The 21,806-nt window shown below is 33.2% G+C and overlaps 1 long non-coding RNA gene across 1 annotated transcript; it reads left to right on the top strand.

Moving 5' to 3' along the window:
* Positions 1 to 714: 714 nt before the first annotated feature.
* LOC127126381 (uncharacterized) lies at positions 715 to 20,913 on the top strand. The gene is made up of 2 exons (XR_007804964.1): positions 715 to 860; positions 20,568 to 20,913. It is a non-coding gene; the product is annotated as an uncharacterized LOC127126381 (long non-coding RNA).
* Positions 20,914 to 21,806: the final 893 nt, after the last annotated feature.

The following is a 21,806-nucleotide window of genomic DNA, read 5'->3' as shown; positions in this document are numbered from 1 at the left end:
TGATAATATAAGATGATATTTCGAAGAAAAATTGAAGGAGAGAATTAGAAGAAGGGTGAAAAATGATGGGTAGGGGATGAAGTATATATAAAAAAACTCAAAACAACATAGTAGTCACTGCCTGTGGTGCATGATCATAGAGGATGCACGCATGGCCATAGGCAGTGACATGAATGCATGCGCCATACCCTATGGCACATTGGTTCAAATTTTAAGTGCATGCGTCACTGCCTGTGGCGCCTCCTCTTATAGGGGAACTTTTTTATTTGAAACATGGTCACTTTGGTATTTTTATGAAAATATGGTTATTTTGGAAATTGCTTTGAAAAAACATGGTTATTTAAAAAAAAATCCAAGTATTATGTTACATATTTAAAACATATGAAATTAATCTTTTTTAAATACATCTAATGTCTTTCCGTGACCGTTCATTTTGTATCTTGGCATTTTGCGCCCCTCTTTTATATTTATATAGCTTATTTGTCATTAAAAAAATCTTTTGGATAAAAATATACGATAAAGATACAGTATTTAAAATAAAATGGAGGTCAATTATGTGAATAGGTAAAAACAAGATGACCAAATTGGTAACAAAGTTTATTCACCCCCGGTTTAATAGACTTTTGGATGCGCCCCTGGTTTTAGTCGCACATAGATTGAACTAATAAATATGAAGCTTATTATATATTTGGGAGTGAAGGGAATATAGTCACAACTTAGTAAAGCAAAGAAGAAAGTTTCACTCCATAGGCTTCTCAAATGGCAGTTAATAAGTCTGATGTGATGTCGACAAACTATCACTTACGAGAAAATGTCATAAAAGACATTATGTTATATCTTCCTATAAAGTCTTTATTCAGGTTTAAAAGTGTCTCCAACCATTGGAATTGTTTAATTTCCGATCCTTATTTTGCTCGTTGTTACAGTTGTCGTTGTAATCACTCTCACAAGGCATCCTTATGGAACAAGCACTACAATCCAGGCAGTTGAGAATCACATCAAATGACACCTCCTTCAATGGTTTGGAGAGGCATTACCTACAATAAACTAAATTATTAGTTTATTGGTATTTGTTCCTGTTTCAAGTCTTTATCATTGCGATGGTTTTTGTTCTAATAAAAAGTCTGATATTGTACTGAATATCTTTCTTTGTTTATCTAAATTCATATACTCCTACCTAATAAAAATAATATTAATTGTCTCTTTATTTTATTTTTATAGTACTTTACTGACTCATTCAATTTACTTAATAAATGAATTATTACACGGGTCAAACAAATGATATTTTTTAAATAAGTAAAAAAAAAAATTAACTAACAAATTCAAATTAGTTGTATCTAGTTTAAACAAATATAAATGGTAAAATTTGTAGATAAATAGAAAATATTAGTAATTTGGTGCAATGGTTTATATCTTGCATATGTTCTAATTATTTTAGTCAGAACCTCCAACCATCTCTCTCCCTCTCTCTCTCTCTCTCTCACACACACACACACACAAATAATCAAAATCCTCCTTATTTATTGTAGTGTTGGTGATTAAGGTGGATCAAACCCTCACGGTCGGCGACACCAACATTCAACCAATTTTTTTCTCACAGCTAGGGTTGAAACCTGAAAGGGTTTGTGCTCTAATAACATCTACATTTCTGTCATCCTCAGAATGATTGTTTCCAATTAAAGTTGTTTGGATCTCGATATGTTCTTCATCTTTTTAATTCTCCATTCACTCGAATTGCTAATTGTTTTTAGTTTGAGGTTGTCCTTCTTCCTTTGATTCTCTATTTGATTCCATATTTTTTGATATTTTTAAGGTTTCAATATTTAAGATTTGTCATCACCTCTCTGTCGGTTTGGATTGGTTAGGTGACAGTTTTGGTTTGTAGAGTGGATTATTTGTTTATCCAGGTTTGTCATGACAATCATGTTTTTTTATCATCAACATGGTTTTCAAATGGTTTTGGGGCTTGTAGTTTCATCATCTCGGGTGCAAGGCGTGGTTGACTTTTGTGGCCCTTGAATCTGAAATTGGCTCCACATTTGTTGAGATTTTCAAGTTTTAAGGTTTAGTTTCTCTACTTATCTTGTCTTAAAATCCACTTTGGTCTATTGTGATTGATTTTTGAGTGTTTCGTTAGAAATGGACCTAGGCTTATTATTTTTTTCACATTAAATGTTGATCCCTAGATACATTACTATTTATGTGGTCCTTTTTATTTTCTATATTCAAGGTTTAGGTCGAGGGCTCGTGTGCTCATACACCTTTTATTTTTTGCAATTTAGTTTCATGCCTTCACACGGGCTCGCTGGATTGTGCATGAGGTGTATGGTTGATTGATTTAAATTCAAATGTAAGGTTTCTAGGGATTGTTACACATTCTCTGTGTTAGTGATATATGAAAGATTATCGGAATTATGCACGCATTGTTTAGCAATTGGAAATTCAGTAAATTGTTGCAACAAAATTGAAATTTCCCGCAGAATATGATGGTGCAATTAAAGATGGTGCCATTAAAAATTTATTGCATTATGTGGAAAAGAATAAAATTCATAGAAACACATAGTTATAACAATGGAGAATGATAAAAATCACGAGGCGGAACATGCAACTCTAGATGCAAGGAAACCTCCACTGGAAGATGAAACATCTTTAACAAAAGAAAGTAAGCATATTGCAGAAGAGAATTCTAAAGATAAAAGGGACCAACATGTGAATTTGGATAATGAAACTCCTTTAACCAAAGGCATCAAACAATTTGAGGGCGAAAATTGTACTACGCATGGCACAATTCCAGAATATAATGATGATAACAAGAATGATGACTCACAGGAAGATGAGTTGCATAACCAGAATAGAGATGGAGGTATGCAGGATGTTAGGTACAAAAAATGGTTGTGCAAGCGCCCAAATGCAGAAGGTGGTACCCTATTGCACGTCGTTATGGTAATTGCAAAGACATCGAACTTACCAAATCCTGTCACATAGTTGCATGAAAAACCAAACATTGATGTTGAGGACTCAACATGTGCTTCCTTTATAGGTGCAAGAGGATTTACATGTGATTAGAAAAGCTTGGGCAACCAAAGGCAAACAAACAAAAGAATTATTGTGGTATGTTCCTTCCTATCCTTCAATAAATCATTCGAGTTATCAAGGCCTTACAACACCCGCTCTAAAGGTGTTCCTTCCTATCCTTCAATATGAAGTTCCTCTTTTGTTCTTTCCAGAATATATATTTGTAATTTCACTGGTGATCTGTATTGATACGGTTGATACTGTTCCATTGTGGTATTGGAAAAGTTTTAAAATTGAAAATTATGCAACTCACATTGATGTTGACAATAATGCAAAGTTGTTGTAAAGTTTTCGAACATGGTTAATATGTATCAAGAGGACATTAGGGACAGTTTAAAGCAGCAAGAAGCCCGGTTGAACTCACACAGGTTAATTAATATAGACTCCTAATTGGATGCAAACCGCAAGTGCTCCCATTGGGAAAAATAATAGGATAAGTCTTGAGGAGAAAAATGCTAAAGTTGACAAGGCCCGATATCAGAGATTAGTGAAAATTTTATTTACTTAAGACATACTAGGTTGGATTTGGCATATGCAGTAGTGTAGTTAGACAATTTATGCATCATCTAAGGGATGGACACTTGCAAGATGTAGAACATGTTCTACAATATCTCAAAGTCAATCTAGCAAGAGGGATCTTGTTCAAAAGAGGTCGAGGTTTAACTACGAAAGTTTACACTGATGTTGATTTTGTAGGCTTATTTAATGATAGAAGATCCACTTCAGACTATTGTGCATTCTTGTTTGGAAATCTAGTTGTTTGGAGGAATAAGAAACAAAGTGTAGTTGCTCGATTAAGCATTGAAGCAGAATTTAGAGCTATGGCATAAGAAATTTATGAATTATTATGGATGAAACAAGTGTTAGAAGATTTTAAGATACAATGTGAATACCCTATAAAGCTGTTTTGGAATAGTAAATTGGTCATTAGTATTGCACATATTTATGTTCAGCGTGAGAGGACAAAACACATTGAAATTGACTTACATTTCATCAAAGAGAAATTAGACAGTGGATTAATAACTACTTTCTACATTAGTTGTAGGTAACAGTTGGAAAGTGTGTTAACAAAGGGTTTACCAACATATCCGTTGACCAATTTGATGGGTGGATGGTGGGGTGGGGGGGAGGGCGTTGTAAATTCATTTTACAAATTAGAGGTATGTTCCCGAACTTAAGTTTTACCAAGACGTATGGGTCCGGTGTGCAAGTGTTTATTTTTTATAATGCAGGTACGAGACGCTACAATACTCTATCTATTGACATCCCTAATCATGTTATTCTTTTTATTTTCTTTTAAAATTAAAAGGTATATATGAAAACATAGACTTTAATTTTCCAATATCCACAATCCAAAATAGACCCTTAACTTCTACGATTTTTTCCAAATTAAATTTCATAGAAATTTGTAAATATAGGAGAGTGTTAGTTGATCTCTTCTACATATTGGTGTTTGAAAATCATTCTCCCACCTCATGTTTGCACCAGGGAAGAATGCTACACTTGGTCGTCTTTGAGGGCGTGCAAGGTGAATTACCGCATAGGGCCTCAAATTTGACACACTCAACCTGTGGCTAAATAGGGCTTCATAATTTTTTTTATAATGGTTAACCAATGGTTAGATAGGGCCTCTATTTGTTTTTCCATGATTAAACTATGACAAATCTACATAGGGCCTCCCAAAAAATTAAGACGACTCTGATCCTACAATAAACCAACGTGAATTATGGTGAAGCCTACAATAGTTTATCATATTATTTATATATCAACCTGAACTATGGTGTAGCCAATATCAAAGTTGCCTCTTGATGATTGTGCATGTTGTAATGGTTGAATTCTGAACTTGTTTTGACAACCTCAATGGGATCCACTAGTTTCTGGTTGAACACAATATTGTTTTGGTCACAACTGCCATAGGAATGTGTAGAACAATTTTACCCTGCCATAGGAAAGTTGCCTCTTGATGATTGTGCATGTTGTAATGGTTGAATTCTGAACTTGTTTTGACAACCTCAATGGGATCCACTAGTTTCTGGTTGAACACAATATTGTTTTGGTCACAACTGCCATAGGAATGTGTAGAACAATTTTACCCTGCCTGCAGTATCTTCACATGTCATCCATTTTAAAATTAACTAGATGAAGACTCGCGCGATGCGCGGTTGTAACTTAATTTATTATTTTTTATTAAATTTTAAATATGTTAAGAATTGTTTTAACAAAATATTATTAATAAATTTATATTAGAATAATTTTTTATGAATTATAATTGAGACAATTAATCACATCTAAAAAGATATATTTTTTTACAAAAGGAAAATATATTCTTGTAAATTAAGATAAACATTGTTTTATTTTGATTCTTATATATTTTTTATACTTATATTTTATTTATATATTTAATGTTAAATCGTTAAAAATATGTATTAATTTTTAGTGTTAAATAAAATTAAAAGTTTATATATAATTATTATCAAGCTTTATTTATCTCATGAATAAGGATTGAAAATGCTAGTTACTATATTAGCTTAATTATTTTATTAATTAATTATTTTAATTTTTATTAATGAGAATGTAAAATTTCATTTGATTTTATTGTTGATATCAGTTGAAATATGAGGGTTATTTTTTTAAACGGTAATATTGTTGTTTGTATTTAGTTTATTATTTCATATTATGTGAAAAATATAGTAGTAAAGTATATAGAAACGATAAAAGATTGTTGCACAAATGGAGTAAAATTATAAGCATGAGAAGATTTATTGCACATTATTAAAAAGATTTATTGCACATAGGACTATATGATGATGTGGCACAAATAGAGTAGAATTGTAAGTATGATAATGGGTGCTTCTGTTTTAATATATTATATTGTAAGTATGAGAATGAGTGATTCTGTTTTAATATATTATAATATATAATAGATTGTTATTGCTATAATTTTAAGAAAATTTAATATTTTATTGTGATTGAATTCTCACATCTCTTTTGGTTTTAAAAATTAAAATATTTTTTTTAGTTGAAGTAACTATTAGGAGAATATACATAGTTTTTAGAGTATAAGTATTGTATTTAGCTTTTAGAATAGTAAAAATGAGTTTTTGAATGTCCCACATAAGATTATATGATGATGTGACACAAATGGGTTTATAATAGATATTAGCTTATTCATTTAACAATGTGTGCAAAATAATCCTATAGTGGTCCCCAAAAGGGTTTAGTGTCGGTTCTGGTAAACACACTTTTTGAATTAGAGTCATGAATCGAGAAAAAAAACTAATCACACCTTAGTTCCAAATAGTGTAATTTGCCATTAAAAAATGATAGTTATGAGTTATGATGCTACCTAACTACTATTCCTGAATAAATATAATGAAATGAGAAACTAACAACTAGGATAAAAAGAAGATATAACTATTGTTTACCAAGTATACCTTTCAGAGACTAACCAAATTCCAGGGTGCATATGTTACGTGTCCTCTAAGTTATCTCCTATGGAATGCCTTGGTCCTCACCAAAACCGTTAATGTAACTCTTGGAACTATCCTTGCAAATCATGTTGTCATGATGTAATAGTGTGTGGAAACTAACAAGTACTACTCGTGAGTCGCCTAGGTAAGGTCTGTGGACAAAATGGATCTTGTAGGGAACCAAGATCCATTATGAGAGTGACCATGATAGCCATGTGGCTGGGACATATGAAAAGTGTGGGACCATTCCACCATCGGAGCTTAATTGATTGTTTCTACCCAAGTAAAGTAAAGTAATGGTAAATTTCACACCAACTAGATTATCAGCAATATGGTTTACTATATTGTCTAGTGAAAACATATTCATATACGTAAAGAATCATAAGTCTACCAAAGTGAGATGTGTGAAACCTCATGTTTTATATAAATAATGAGAATGTACATACATGTTAATTAGGTAGTTTTTTCATTAGTCTTACTAGTACTTGATTAATTTGAAGTCGTGAATATGATCAAGGTATTATTATATTTTAAGTTTAAAAAATATACTTGACCAAAAAAACTTACCTTGTGAGAGTGTGATCATTTTACAACCCCTTTGAGCCTAAGATGAATTTTTTTGTTCTTTCAATGTTACAAACCTTAGCCAATTTTTAAAGAAAAACAATGTTCACCATTTTGCCTTAAGGATAGGATAACAAGTCAAATGCAAGGGTATTTAAAAAAAAGTTGGGGAGAAAGGGAAATGTTGTGAAATATAAAATCAAGTAGTATTGATGAAAAGAAAAGAAAAGAATATGCTTTGACAAAATAAAAAGGAAAATGAAATCAAATGTTAAAGCATATAAACAAAAGAAAACCACCAAAAGAATAATGGTTGTAAAGAGTGAAATCAAAGAAAAAAACTTTTTATAAAATAAAAATATTTACCACTAAGATTTCCCTCTCTTATATTTAGGCTTTTTTAAATCCAATGAAAAATCAATATTTTTTTTGTAAGCTCAACCACCTTACAAGCAAAAGAAAGACTTTAGTGATCCATGACTGATAATGTATCTTGTGATATTTCTTAGAAAAAATGAAAAATGTTTCTATAGTTCATGCACTATCTAACTATGAGAGAAACACTAACCATTGAGAGACAATGAGATCATAATTCTGATGAATAATTGACTATTGATCTAGACATGTTTTAAAATCTTATTTTGGCCAAGCAAGTAGTTTATCTCAATGCTATGGTTTGTGGATATTTATAATGTTGACTATGAACTTGCATTAGAAATAATATCATGTCATAAAATAACACTTTTCAAAAGTTCTTGATCTAATCACTCAAACCTCTCATGAAATATGCATTGCAAAATTTCTGAACCATTTAAATGGATTTTGTTTGGGGACACATAAAAAGATAAGTTTGGGAGAGTTGATAAGTGCCAAATTACATAAATACATAGGAATTTATTAACTTATTTTACTATTAATTAATAAACAATCCCTGATTTATCAATGAAAAATGATAAAAACACCTGTTTGGGCATTTTAACTGCACATTAAAATGGCTTTGTTCAACCATAACTCCAGCATATCAATAACCTCCTTTGAAGCCTCAATCTCTTGGACAAGTTTGCTCCCACTAGCTTGATCTTGATTTATATTGAGAGAAGGATCTAAAATCTGAGAGAAGAATCTGAAATCTGAGAGTAGGATATGTCTAGATCGTGTCAAAGTGTCCTTTGAGAAGAGAAACCATTTTTCAAAATATAAACCTAAAGCATATCCAAACCAACAATAAAACATGTGAAACCGAAGTAAATAATATGAAAACCATAAGAAATATACAACAACAAAAAACCCATAAACTCTCAAACAAGAAGAAAATCATGTGAAATATAACAACAACATACACGAAAACAAGAGAATAAGGAAGAAGAAGAAGAATAATACATTTATGTATGAGGAATAAAAGTGAGGTTATATTGTAGAATATGAAAGCTAACGACCACGAAGAAGAGATAAAATGTGTCCTAGGATTTTGTTATGAGAGATACAACAATATTGTCCATAAGCGGGAGCTAATTCGCTTATATATGAGTAACAATTTCACCACGGTCGTATTCAAAAACTATGATATGTAATGCCTTTAACAACAATAGACATTACCGACTGTGGTGATATGTATTTTAATTTATATATATATATATATATATATATATATATATATATATATATATATATATATATATATATATATATATCATATTATAAGGACAACACTCATTGTTACGAAAAAGTAGAAAATTGTTGGAGACTCCAACTTTGTCACTCCATAAATGTATAATCATGATTGTTGTTTTGAACGTAATGCAATGTCTTTTCATAAATACAAAATAACAAAATGAATCCAAAAATGAGGTATTACCACAGTTAACTGTTAGATCATTGTAAGTTAGTGTTACAAAAGGTATATTTTCTAGTAGTGTAAGCGAAGATAAGTGGTGCGCCTAGCGAGATAGGGTGGCTAAGCCAAGTTGCAGATCAGCACCTATAAATAAGGATGTAATTATAGTTCAAAGGGAGAGTTTCAGTGGATTCAAGGTAGTACAAAAAGAAATTATGTTCATCTTAAATCTCAACAGGAGAGAATATGAGAGAAAAATGAAGGAGGAATCATTGCTCGAGGAATTATTGCAGCTGTTGTTCAAACTCTTTCTTTTGGGGTTTAATTGTACAACTATGATGAGTAAGTGTAGATAATTCTCTTTTGTCGGGGTTAGGCTTAGGCATCATTATACTCATGTTTTCATTACGGTCATGAAGTTTTATGTAATTCTACTTAAGTCTTAATATTGACTATTCTCCATTCTTAATGCTTGTTTTGGATTAGTTACCTAAAACATGTTTTATGGTATGACTTGACATACGAGAGATTTTGGTCATTATTAGATCCAAGTCTCATCTATTGGATGATAATGTCTAGAGATATATTTAGGTTTAATATCCACACATATTGTTGAGGCTTTATTTTATTATATTGGTTAATAGGACGATAGATCGTCTATTAGGTAATACGGGTAATCTCACGTCGTTGACTTAGAGATGAGTTGGGGTGAGAATGACATGCAGTAATATTAATACCTGAGTGAAAAAATCATTTTGCTAAACAATGGTTATACATGAGAATAAATATGATGAAATCTAATTCCAAAAAAAACTCTCATTGTTAACACAAAAATCTCAATTTATTTTTTATCATTTCATTTTTGCAAACAAACAATTCTAAACACAAGTATTTCCTATGAATATGATAATTTTCATACTTACTTTTGAGGATTTAACCTGCCACCCCCCAATTAAACATGAAACCCTCATATATTTTCATAATTTCCAAAATGTTCATGGACAAATTTGAGTCAAAAGTGTGAACGAAATTTCTGGTTGTGCATTCAAAATTTCCGATAACATACCAAATTTAGGTAGTTCATTTTTAAATTGTCAGTATAAACTTTTATAGGTTTCTTTTGAAAAAAAATTAACATACAAGATTTTTTGATAAATCCGATATCTATCTTTCTTTTTTTTTGGATTTTATAAAATTTCGATAGTTCATATTTAATAAGGATTTTTTCTTAACAATATCATAAATTTTGAAAAGTGATGTAGTTTAACGAAAATTTCAAAAAGTGTGGTAGTTTATTGGAATTTTTGAAAATTTTGATAGTGTAAAAACATTTCCTCCCAAATATGATATTTCTTCAAATTTAATTTGAAAATCAATGATTTTTTACTTAAAGTTTTCAAAAAACTCTGGTATTTTTTCTAAAAATCCAAAAAATCCAAGAAAAAATCCAAAAAAATTTAGTAAGACACAAAAGTATTAACAATCACTATATGGAGATGTCAGATTTAATTGGAAGTGGCAAAATAAAGATTGACCCACCATGATTTCACACGTTAAGGCGCCGATGCAAAGCATCAAGCTTTTGTGATTGGCTTTGTCACAAGCGTGAGATACCGGAAGAAAACTTTATTAATGGATAATGAATTTGAGGATATTCACATTCCATTAATTTGGAGAGATAATTCAAGAATTCTAACTGGTATCTAATTCAAGTTTAAAGATGACTTCTTCAACGCATTCTTAAGTCGTTGAATATAGTATTTTTAATGTTAATTTGTGCCCCAAGGCACAACTTAAGAGATAAATATAGAAAAAAAAATTGGAAATTTTATATTGAATTTATTATAAACTTACAATTAATAATTTTATTAAATTTTTCAATACACATTTTTTCTTTATGAGTTTCTTAACATGTATCCCAAGAGCACAAGTTAGCATTACCTTTTTTATTAAGATCTCGGGGATAATTTTGTTGGTTAACTCACTTGGTGTTTTTTTTAAATAACCATATTTTTCAATTTAAATTCTAAAATAACATGTTTTTTAAAATAATTACTAAAATAACCATCTTTCATGACTTATGCGCCAGTTGAACTGGCACATGTAATTTCTAATGAAGAGGAGGCGCATAAGTCATTGGTGCATGCATTGGGCCATGCATGTGAAGGAGCCACATGAAATGGCACATGTATGTGAAGGCGCCACATGAAATGGCACATGTATGTGAAGGCGCCACATGCATTGGCGCATGCATGTAGGTATGTGTGTGCGCGCCAAAAACCCTAGCGCATGCATGTAGGCATGTGTGTGTGCATCCAAAGCAATGACGCATGCATGTGCACTCATCTATAAATACATCATTCCGCCCATAATATCTCACACAAGTTCTTACCCTCTTTTCATTTTCCTCACCTTCAATTTTCTTTAAAATGTATGTATATTCATACTTGTGTCCATATATTCACAAGAGAAATGCAATTTAATCTTTTCAGCAATGCAACCTCCTTTGAAGATTCGACTTTGGAATGTAGATACGTTCGAACATCTTAACAGAACCTTGAACCATTGGTTAGATGGAGACATTGCAAATGGTGAAAGGATCAGAAGAATTCAATGACTTAATATGATTTTCAACCAAAATGGAGAAGTTCGTTTATGTGTGGATATTAAAACTGAAAGAGACGTTCAGAGGATGATGTATACTCCTCACAAAATTGTTTTGATGGTTGTAATCGCGTAGTTATGTTATTGTAATCGCATAGTTATGTTGTTTATGTGTTGTATTTGTTAGTGATGGTATTTTATTTGTTGTAGTTTCTTGTGTTGTTGTTTATGTGTTGCTTATGTGTTGTATGTGTTGTATTTGCTTGTGACACAAAGTTATCATATGAAATTAATGTGTTTTTAATATAAAACAAAAGAGTTACAATTAAAATTATCTTGTTGTGCTTGTTCCAACACTAGGACAGTTAGTACGATTATGACCGGGCTGGCGACATGAACTGCATAATCTAACCATTTTGTTCGCCGTATCCATTTCGGTTCGAAGATGGGTGCTGTTTGGGTGGCCGTTTTTCTTTCTTCATATTATTTCATTATGCCAGAGAATATACCCTTGATATACAGGCTAGTAATCCTCTTTTGCTACCACTAAAAAGCTAATTTTGTAAACATTGCAAAGGCTTATGACTTTTTAAACACCGGATAGTAAGTTGGATGTATCCCGTCGAACCTTTGAACATGCCGCTATGACATGGGAGTAGGGCATACAAAAGACTTTGAACTTTCCACAGTCGCACCAACCTCTATCTAGTTTCACTCGATAATCTCATCTCGGTATACCTTCATTGTGATCCATGGACTCAGCAACACTGTACCAACCTTTAGTACGGTCAAACACCGTCACCACATGTGTGTTAGCTTTGGCAACTTCCTCTTTAGTGAATTTCATTAAAGCATCACTAAACGACTGCCCATAATGTAACACTGAACTCCATTTGGAACGTCCGGTGTCAAACAGTGCCCCTAGCCTGAAATAGGTTACTTTCACTAAAGCGGTTATAGGTAGGTTTCAAATGCCTTTGAAGACAGAGTTCATTGACTTTACAAGATTTTTTGTCATGTGGCCCCAAATTTGACCTTGTTGTATGCCTTAGTCCACTTCTCCAATGGAATATTGTCGATCCACCTTACTGCATCTGCGTTTGACAATCTGATGTCTTCGTGGTAGTGTTTGAAAGAAGGTTCTGTTAATGCATACCCTGCATTGACAACCTTCTTCCGCAATGTTTTGTCTTTGATCTCCCACATGAAATTTTGAGCAATATGTCTAATGCAGTAGACATGCGTCGAAGGAGGATCCTGCCAGCCATAATCAATTTTTTGTAGGCACTCACTATTAAAGGGTGTCGGTCTGAGATTAAACATAAGTTAGTTTTATTCTTGCAATATGTCTAATGTTTTTGTACGTTTTATTCTTGCGCCTATTTTCTATAATCACGGGGTTGGTTAAGATTGCCGTCACTCGCCCCGGTCAACGAGAAGTCATTCACATTCCCCTATGAAACAAAGTAAGTTTATATATAATCTTCTAATTTATTAGACTTTATACTACAACTAACTGTAACTAATATGTTTTCAATCTTTTCGATCTAGGTGGCAGTTAAAGGTATGAACTACAACATGTGTCTCAAACACGTTGTAGTAGTCTATCTCAATCTTTTAGACCATATTGGACCAGACGATGTATTACTACTAAACAACTCTACATTTGATTTTAAAAAATTATCCAATTACATATCCTCTAATCATGTCATATTCTTATACAGTTTATCTGGAGGCCGTATCTGGGTCTTAATCATCAGGTTAACCATGATGATGTTGTAGTTTGGACAGCAAAAACATCAATTATCTGGTTCACTACTGTGGAGATGCACCAGAGTGACCGTGTAAAACTGCAGTTCGGAATGCAACAACCAATTTCAGAACCTCCAACGTGTTTGGGAGATTGGAACCAACAAAGACTCGATGGCCAATGGGATTATTCCGATTGGAGAGACCTTACAAAAGAGATGTATCGTCATTGGAGGAATTGACGACAACGCATCTTAAACGAACCGGTCATACATGGTGCTAGACCAACTCAACATTACATGGCATCGTTTAGGTCGGTTACAACACCACAGTTTGTGTCTGAGCCAAGGTATTTGATTGATCCACACGAACGAGATTCATCATCATACGTCCAACAACAAATCCCCGCCCAAGAACAATCTCAACCCATCCAAACCCAACGACCAACCTCACACCATCACCCTACCATATACACCTAACACCCAAACACCCAACCTCACAATCAGTTCATGCCACACACCCAAACTCAAAACCAGGAATCAAATCTTAACCACCAACAACCATACACACTCACCACAATAGTCTATAGCCCAAATGATTTGTACTATTCAACGTCGTGCCATCGTGGCCCCCCATAAATGAACACTCAAACTTCCCATCGCCACAACACCTAACCATTGTTTGACTTTAGTACACCACAAAAACCATTGCTTCGTTTCCAAAATGATTCATTGTCTCAATTCGGTCAACCATATCGTCCACAATCCACCCAACTAAAACGACTCAACTATGAGAACATGGGCACCGAACTCAACATGGACAAAAAAAATCTCACTTGATTGTTGGTTTATAAATGCTCCATCGAGAAAATCTTTAACCTTGTGCCAAGTTCAATGGAAATGTATGGGAACCACTTGTTTACCAACCATCTGTCATTGTTATGAGAGTACATTCTCGTAAATTAAAACCTAGATTTTTTTAATGATGTAAAATTGGAATTAAATGGTTAATGTTATAAGTCAGATCTCACTAATTACAAAATGCCTTAGGATTAAACTGATCATACTACAAATTTTGAATTAGATTTGGATGATTCAAATCATTTAGTTGAATTTGATTTTAAACGACATTCTTTAATGGTGATTCAACTCAAAACGTACCTATGATTATTTGATTCATTTTATTGTAAATATTGATTCAAATAATCATTTATGTAATTCAAATCATACACACATTTTTTTTTTCAATTTTCAATGTATTAAAATTAATTTTTTTCCCGCTCATTATTTATATGTAAACCTTAACCATTTTTATAGAGGGTTACCCATTATTGTTTTCATTACATTATCTCCTGAAATCAAAATTCAAAACTCTTATTAATTCAAAATATTAAGGGATTTTATCTGAAGAGACTTAAATAAATTAATTTGAAGATAAGTGTTTCATTAATATAATTGAGGACTTTTCAATCTTATCTTAAATTGAAGGAGACAATATAGTCTTTTCATCTTGATTGAAATTTCTATGTTTTTGGGTATTTGTTTATGTTGTGAGAAAATCAATTCAATAAATGTTTTCAAGGTTCAAGTGAATGCTTTGATATTGGATTTAGACAAATTTAAGGAATTCGATCTATTGATTAAATTTTGTAGAGTTTCAAAATTTAGGATTTTCAAGATTTTTTAACTATTGATGCTTAAAATGTTAATAATTGGTTTTTTTTCATTATACCAGTTACTCATATTATAAGACTCAAATTTATGCTAACAATATCAAGTAAAATAGGGCTATAATAAACATACAAAATCTCTGTCAAGACCTCCTTCCACTTCTGAACATTTTTACTGTTGGAATTAAACCTAAAACTTTGAATAGTTTCTAGTCAATCTTGATAAACAAGATTCAATCAATCGGTCAAATTTTGACTTGTTATTCACTCTTCACTTGAGTGAATCAACCAACTTTGGTTGCAAGATTGTATTGCTGCACAATGATGATGAAAACAAGAAAAAAATGAAAAAGAAAGAAAATTAGGATTTAACGGAAATTGGGGAAGAAGATGATTTCAGCAAAGTCTCTCTCTCTGTCCACAGCCTGTGAAAAATCTCGTTAATTTTGCAACTCCAAGTGATTACAAGATTGCTATAAAAATAGGGGTTACTCTCTCTATTTATAATTGAGCTATCTTGCTCCCTATGCTAAAGCCCAAAAAATTACAAAGGCCCAAAATACCTATTTTGGTCTAAGTCAAAATCATGTCTCAAGCAACCTACTCTGACACTTCGACATCTAATACAACTCGACGCACACTACATGTTTTGACACATCCTTGTTTCAGTTGAACACTGCCTATTTCTCCATAATGAATTACAATTCAACACACCACGTAATTCATTGTGTCTAAGTTATCTACATTCATCATAGACCTTAACTTCTTAAAACACTTTGACCTGCATTCCCGTTGCTGCAGAACATTGCTGCAGAACCATATCAAGGCTTGTGAACTTGCAGCACCACTGGGCTCATAATCCATCTGTTAAACCACTTCAAACCTACTACACAGAACCAAGGTAATGTAAGCACCAAGTCCATAAGAATCCAATGCATATCCAATGTGAACCATGTGCCAAACATGCTCAACAAAACAGACCATTGCATTGCACCAACATACATACCTAGACGTCATGAAACCAATGACAAAGGAACAAACCTATCGTAGCAAGTTGCATGGCATAGTATCCAATTGCAGATTCTTGTTGCAACCATGCACAAGACTTGTAGTATAATAAGTCAGAACATAGGCAAGTCATCCCAAGTCAGTTTGCAACATAATAAAACCATACCTCACTTCAACCAAATGCATCAATTACATCAATTATATATCTCAAGCATGGTCATGCACACCAAACCACTTTAAACCTGCAGCATTACCAAACAATGCAGCATCACAATCCTGTAACATTCCAAGATAAAACCCATTGCATAAATCGAGCCAACTAAGTCTTTAACACACCTGCAAAACACAAGGCCTTATCAAATTCTGCAGAATACTTGCAACAAACCAACACACATGAAGCAATAACCTTGTACTGCAACAATGAACCAGATCAAACATTATCATGAAAAATAGACCTAAAAGCAGGCATTCATTTCAAAACACATCACTGGGCAAGTCAGATAACCATACATACTAGTTACACTATATAATTCCAAACAGAACAACAATTCCCAAAAGTGCATAAAATTCCCAAAACATGATTCAAGCTGACATATCATCACCAATCAAAACCTAACAAGACCATAACTCAGTCATTGATATCATCAATCCTATCTTAGTCAGGTTAACTGAAATAACAAACATGAGGCCACCTCACTAAATCATCACAATCATCACTTAACTGAACTAACTAACTAATGCCACATCACTAACTAACCACCTTGAAATCCACAACCAGCTAACTAATTTACCTCGATTCTACAAACTCCAACTGAATTCCATAACATAATTAGCACCAATCCCCATTCAATCCTAACAACCTATAAAATCCCTCCTCAGTCACAAATTAAGGCAAATCCAATCATCTTCATCACTCTCCATTCAAGAACCTCCCACTCATAACCTAATAACTTTCAAGCTCCAATCATTCTCCATTCATTGCACATTGCATCATCGTCCCCAACCAGTTTTTGACCCTTACAAAAAAAACTCCAACCACTCTTCATCACGGATCTTCATCTTTCCACCTTTCTCAACTCTTAATCAAAACTTCATTAATCTGCACCTTCAATCATTAATCATGAACTTTTACATAGAACTTTCAACCATTCCTTCATCCCTACTCATCATTCTCAATTGAACCCTAGAGCTTCAAGCTTAAGCCTGAATCCTAATCAACTTTCAACCTTCATCAACCACATCTCAACCCTCGCCACTCCCTCACCTTCATCCATTATAGTCATCAATTACATTCAATTATCATAATCAATTTCGAATCCAATACAAATCCAATCTCCAACCCATTCACACCAACAAAAAATCGAGAAAAAAAATAGAGAGACGAAAAAATGGTGAAAGAGAAAGATTAGGAGAAGAGATTCAAAACTAATCTTACCTGAAAAGAAGATTGTTCTTTTGCATCCATCATCACAGTAATTTGCATCTCGGCCAAGTGAGCTTCAACCATTTCTTTCCATTTTCTTCTTGTTACTGAGATGTAGAGTTCAGGGAGTAGATTCAAAGTCCCAACCCTAGGGGCTTTGAATCAGAGTGTGGAGGGTTTATTTTAAGATCTTGACATTTGGGTTCTTGAGGATCCTGATTCTATTAGTGAGTTAGGTTTAATTTTTGATGAAATTAACATGATATTCATGGAAAGGAGAGGGAGACAAACAAGATGATGGTTGAGATTCATGTTTTGGTGTCCACCACTGTCAGAAGCAATTTCTGACCCGGTGATCCATGGAGGTGAGGAGAGGGAGTGTTGACCTGAGCTGAGAGTGAGTGTGGCGCGTTTTTATTTTGAATTCAATTTCAGCACCCAATCAATGACCCCCACATGTGCCTTTTGACTTAAGCTTGCTTACTCAATGATCCAATTCAGCATGTGCTGAATTCTTTTCCATGGCCATGTTGCTGATGGACCTATGAACATGGGCCTTGCGTTGGATACTTGGCCCTCACCCTTTGTTTTCATTTCACACTCCCTTTCCTAAAGGCAATATTCAATGGGCCTCAAACCTAGAGGCCAATGCGCCTGTTTTGCTTCAACACCCATAGTTTCAGAATGTAAACCCCTTGGACCATTGTTTAGGCATGACACATGGTTTGTAGTTTGTATAATTCCTTCCATATCCATTTATGTTGTATTGTGTGGATCCATCCTCCCATCCTGGGTTAAATTTCCCTTCACCCCATGAAGATGTAATAGTTTAGGTTTATGCTTTTGTTAATTCATCATGCATGCAAATTAAAAAGATAAAAAAACAAAATGATAAATAAAGCATTTCAAAAGAAACAAAAGGTACTTGATCCAACGTCAAGTTGTTTTCGGAATAAAACTCACACCATTGCGATGCAAATACTTGATCCAACATCAAGTATTTCCCATCCATTCCATGATCCATGATTCATATCTCTTCTCCATTCTCTTATTAACCTCATTCTATCTCTCACCTTTGTTCTTCAAACACATTTTTCATAATAAACTCAAACACTTGATCCAATGTCAAGTGCCTTTTTTAAAACCATTTTCATAACAAATTGGAATGCAAAAATGGGATGTACGTGCTTGTACACAACATTCAAGTACTTGGGTTGTCGGCCGTACCTAGCTTGAGGACCCGACACTTGACTTCCCTCTTAAAACATTTAATGATTCAAACAAGTTAGATCTAAGTGCTATGAGGGAGAAAAGGGTAGTTATGACTCCATTGTCCTCTCGAATCCCAAGTATTGGACGAAAAAGAGTGGTTAGGATAATATTATCCTCTAAACTCCCTAGTTTCTGGACTGTTGACTGTATCTAGCCAAGGATGTGATGCTTATCTCTGCACATAAAATCACCCCCAACAAATCAAATCATATTTTACCTCAATGCACGTCTTTTCAAAACCTTTCAAAAAGGACGTGTTACTTCCGTTCTACCGTGAATGACACTTAAGCCTCCATGTGCGAGCAAGTAATGTTTAACTACTAGAGTGTGATCCTAGTGCATCCACTTTACCGCAAACAAGCTAATACTTCCCGCTACCATGAGAGACTATACAAGAAAGTGAACAGTAGAGCGTGAACATTAACATTGTTCAGTAAAAACAAATAAACAAATGTTCTGTTTGTGAGCCGAACTACGGAGCTTTGACTTCCTTATTGTACGTATGAGGATACGTAGGCACAAGGGCCTAAATCCTTGGCGAGCACACTAACTTAAAACTTATTTTCTCTCTTCATCTCATTCTTTCATCTCATTCCCGATAGCCAGCAATATACAGATAAATAACATCCATATGCATCGATACGAGCAAGTGGTTCCCATGAAGTACCGGGGATGTAATGGGTGTTAATACCTTCGTATTGCATAACCGACTTCCGAATCCTCTCTTGGTTGCAAGACCATTCTTTCATTTGGGGTTTTATCAATACTTTCCCTTTCCTTTGGAATAAATAAAATCCGGTGGTGACTCTTTATTTTCGCGGTGCGATAGTTCTTATAAGACCCTTCTAATTTACTATCCTCAGTTCATAAAGTCATAAACTTATGCAATGTGTACAACAATAGCCTTTTGGCGGTAACAAAGTAGGATTATTCCCTGTTTCAAAGTCGATTCTTCATTGGAGGTTTTACTTCCGAATAAATCAAATTGGAACTTCTCTTGATAATATAAGATGATATTTTGAATAAAAATTGAAGGAGAGAATTAGAAGATGGGTGAAAAATGATGGGTAGGGGATGAAGTATATATAAATACCCAAAATAACATAGTAGTCACTGCCTGTGGCAGATGATCATAGAGGATGCACACATGGCCATAGGTAGTGACATGAATGCATGCGCCATACCCTATGGCACATTGGTTCAAAGTTTGAGTGCATGCGCCACTGCCTGTGGCGCCTCCTCTTATAGGGGATTTTTTTTGTATGAAACATGGTCACTTTGGTATTTTTTTGAACATATTGTTAATTTCAAAAATAATTCCAAGTATTATGTTACATATTTCAAACATATGAAATTAATATTTTTAAATTACATCTTATGTATTTCCGTGACCGTTCATTTTGTATCTTGGCATTTTGTGCCCCTCTTCTATATATATATATATATATATATATATATATATATACATATATATATATATATATATATATATATATATATATATATATATATATATATCTTATTTGTCATAAAAAATATTTTGGATAAAATATATGATAAAGATACATATTTCAAATAAAATGGAGGTCAATTATGTGAATAGGTAAAAACAAGATGACCAAATTGGTAACAAAGTTTATTCACCCCCGGTTTAATAGACTTCTGGGTGCGCCCCTGGTTTTAGTCGCACATAGATTGAACTAATAAATATGAAGCTTATTATATATTTGGGAGTGAAGGGAATATAGTCACAACTTAATAAATCAAAGAAGAAAGATTCACTCCATAGGCTTCTCAAATGGCAGTTAGTAAGTCTGATGTGATGTCGACAAACTATCACTTACCAGAAAATGTCATAAAAGACATTATGTTATATCTTCCTATAAAGTCTTTATTCAGGTTTAAAAGTGTCTCCAAACATTGGAATTGTTTAATTTCCGATCCTTATTTTGCTCGTTGTTACAGTTGTCGTTGTAATCACTCTCACAAGGCATCCTTATGGAACAAGCACTACAATCCAGACAGTTGAGAATCACATCAAATGACACCTCCTTCAATGGTTTGGAGAGACATTACCTACAATAAAATAAATTATTAGTTTATTGGTATTTGTTCTTGTTTCAAGGCTTTATCATTGTGATGGTTTTTGTTCTAATAAAAGTTTGATATTGTACTGAATATCTTTATTTGTTTATCTAAATTCATATAATCCTACCTAATAAAAATAATATTAATTTTCGCTTTATTTTTTTTTTATAGAACTTTATTGACTCATTCAATTTACTTAATAAATGAATTATTACACGAGTCAAACAAATGATATTTTTTTAAATAAGTAAAAAGTGTTTTAACTGACAAGTTCAGATTAGTTGTATCTAGTTTAAACAAATATAAATGGTAAATTTTGTAGATAAATAGAAAATATCAGTAATTTGGTACAATGGTTTATATCTTGCATATGTTCCAATTATTTTAGTCAGAACCTCCAACAATCTCTCTCTCTCTCTCTTTCTCTCTCTCTCTCTCTCTCTCTCTCTCACACACACACACACACACACACCAAAATCCTCCTTGTCTATTGTAGTGTTGGTGATTAAGGTGGATCAAACCCTCACGGTCGGCGACACCAACATTCAACCAATTTTTTTCTCACAACTAGGGTTTAAACCTGAAAGGGTTTGTGCTCTAATAACATCAATGTTTCTGTCGTCCTCATAATGATTGTTTCCAATTAAAGTTGTTTGGATCTCGATATGTTCTTCATCTTTTTAATTCTCCACTCACTCCAAATGCTAATTGCTTTTGGTTTGAGGTTGTCCTTCTTCCTTTGACTTTCTATTTGATTCCATGTTTTTTGAGATTTTCAGGGTTTCAATATTTAAGGTTTGTCATCACCTCTTTGTGGGTTTGGATTAGTTAGGTGGCAGTTTTGGTTTGTGGAGTGGACTATTTGTTTATCCAGATTTTTCATGACAATCATCATTTTCATCATCAACATGGTTTTCAAATGGTTTTGGGGCTTGTAGTTTCATCATCTTGGGTGCAAGGCGTGATTGACTTTTGTGGCCCTTGAATCTCAAATTGGCTCCACATTTCTTGAGATTTTCAAGTTTTAAGGTTTAGTTTATCTCTATCACG

This window comes from Lathyrus oleraceus, chromosome 3 (assembly GCF_024323335.1).
Source record: "Lathyrus oleraceus cultivar Zhongwan6 chromosome 3, CAAS_Psat_ZW6_1.0, whole genome shotgun sequence".
Classification (NCBI taxonomy): domain Eukaryota; kingdom Viridiplantae; phylum Streptophyta; class Magnoliopsida; order Fabales; family Fabaceae; genus Lathyrus; species Lathyrus oleraceus.
The sequence above is the reverse complement of the archived record's forward strand: the minus strand, read 5'-3'. Positions and strand labels throughout refer to the sequence as shown.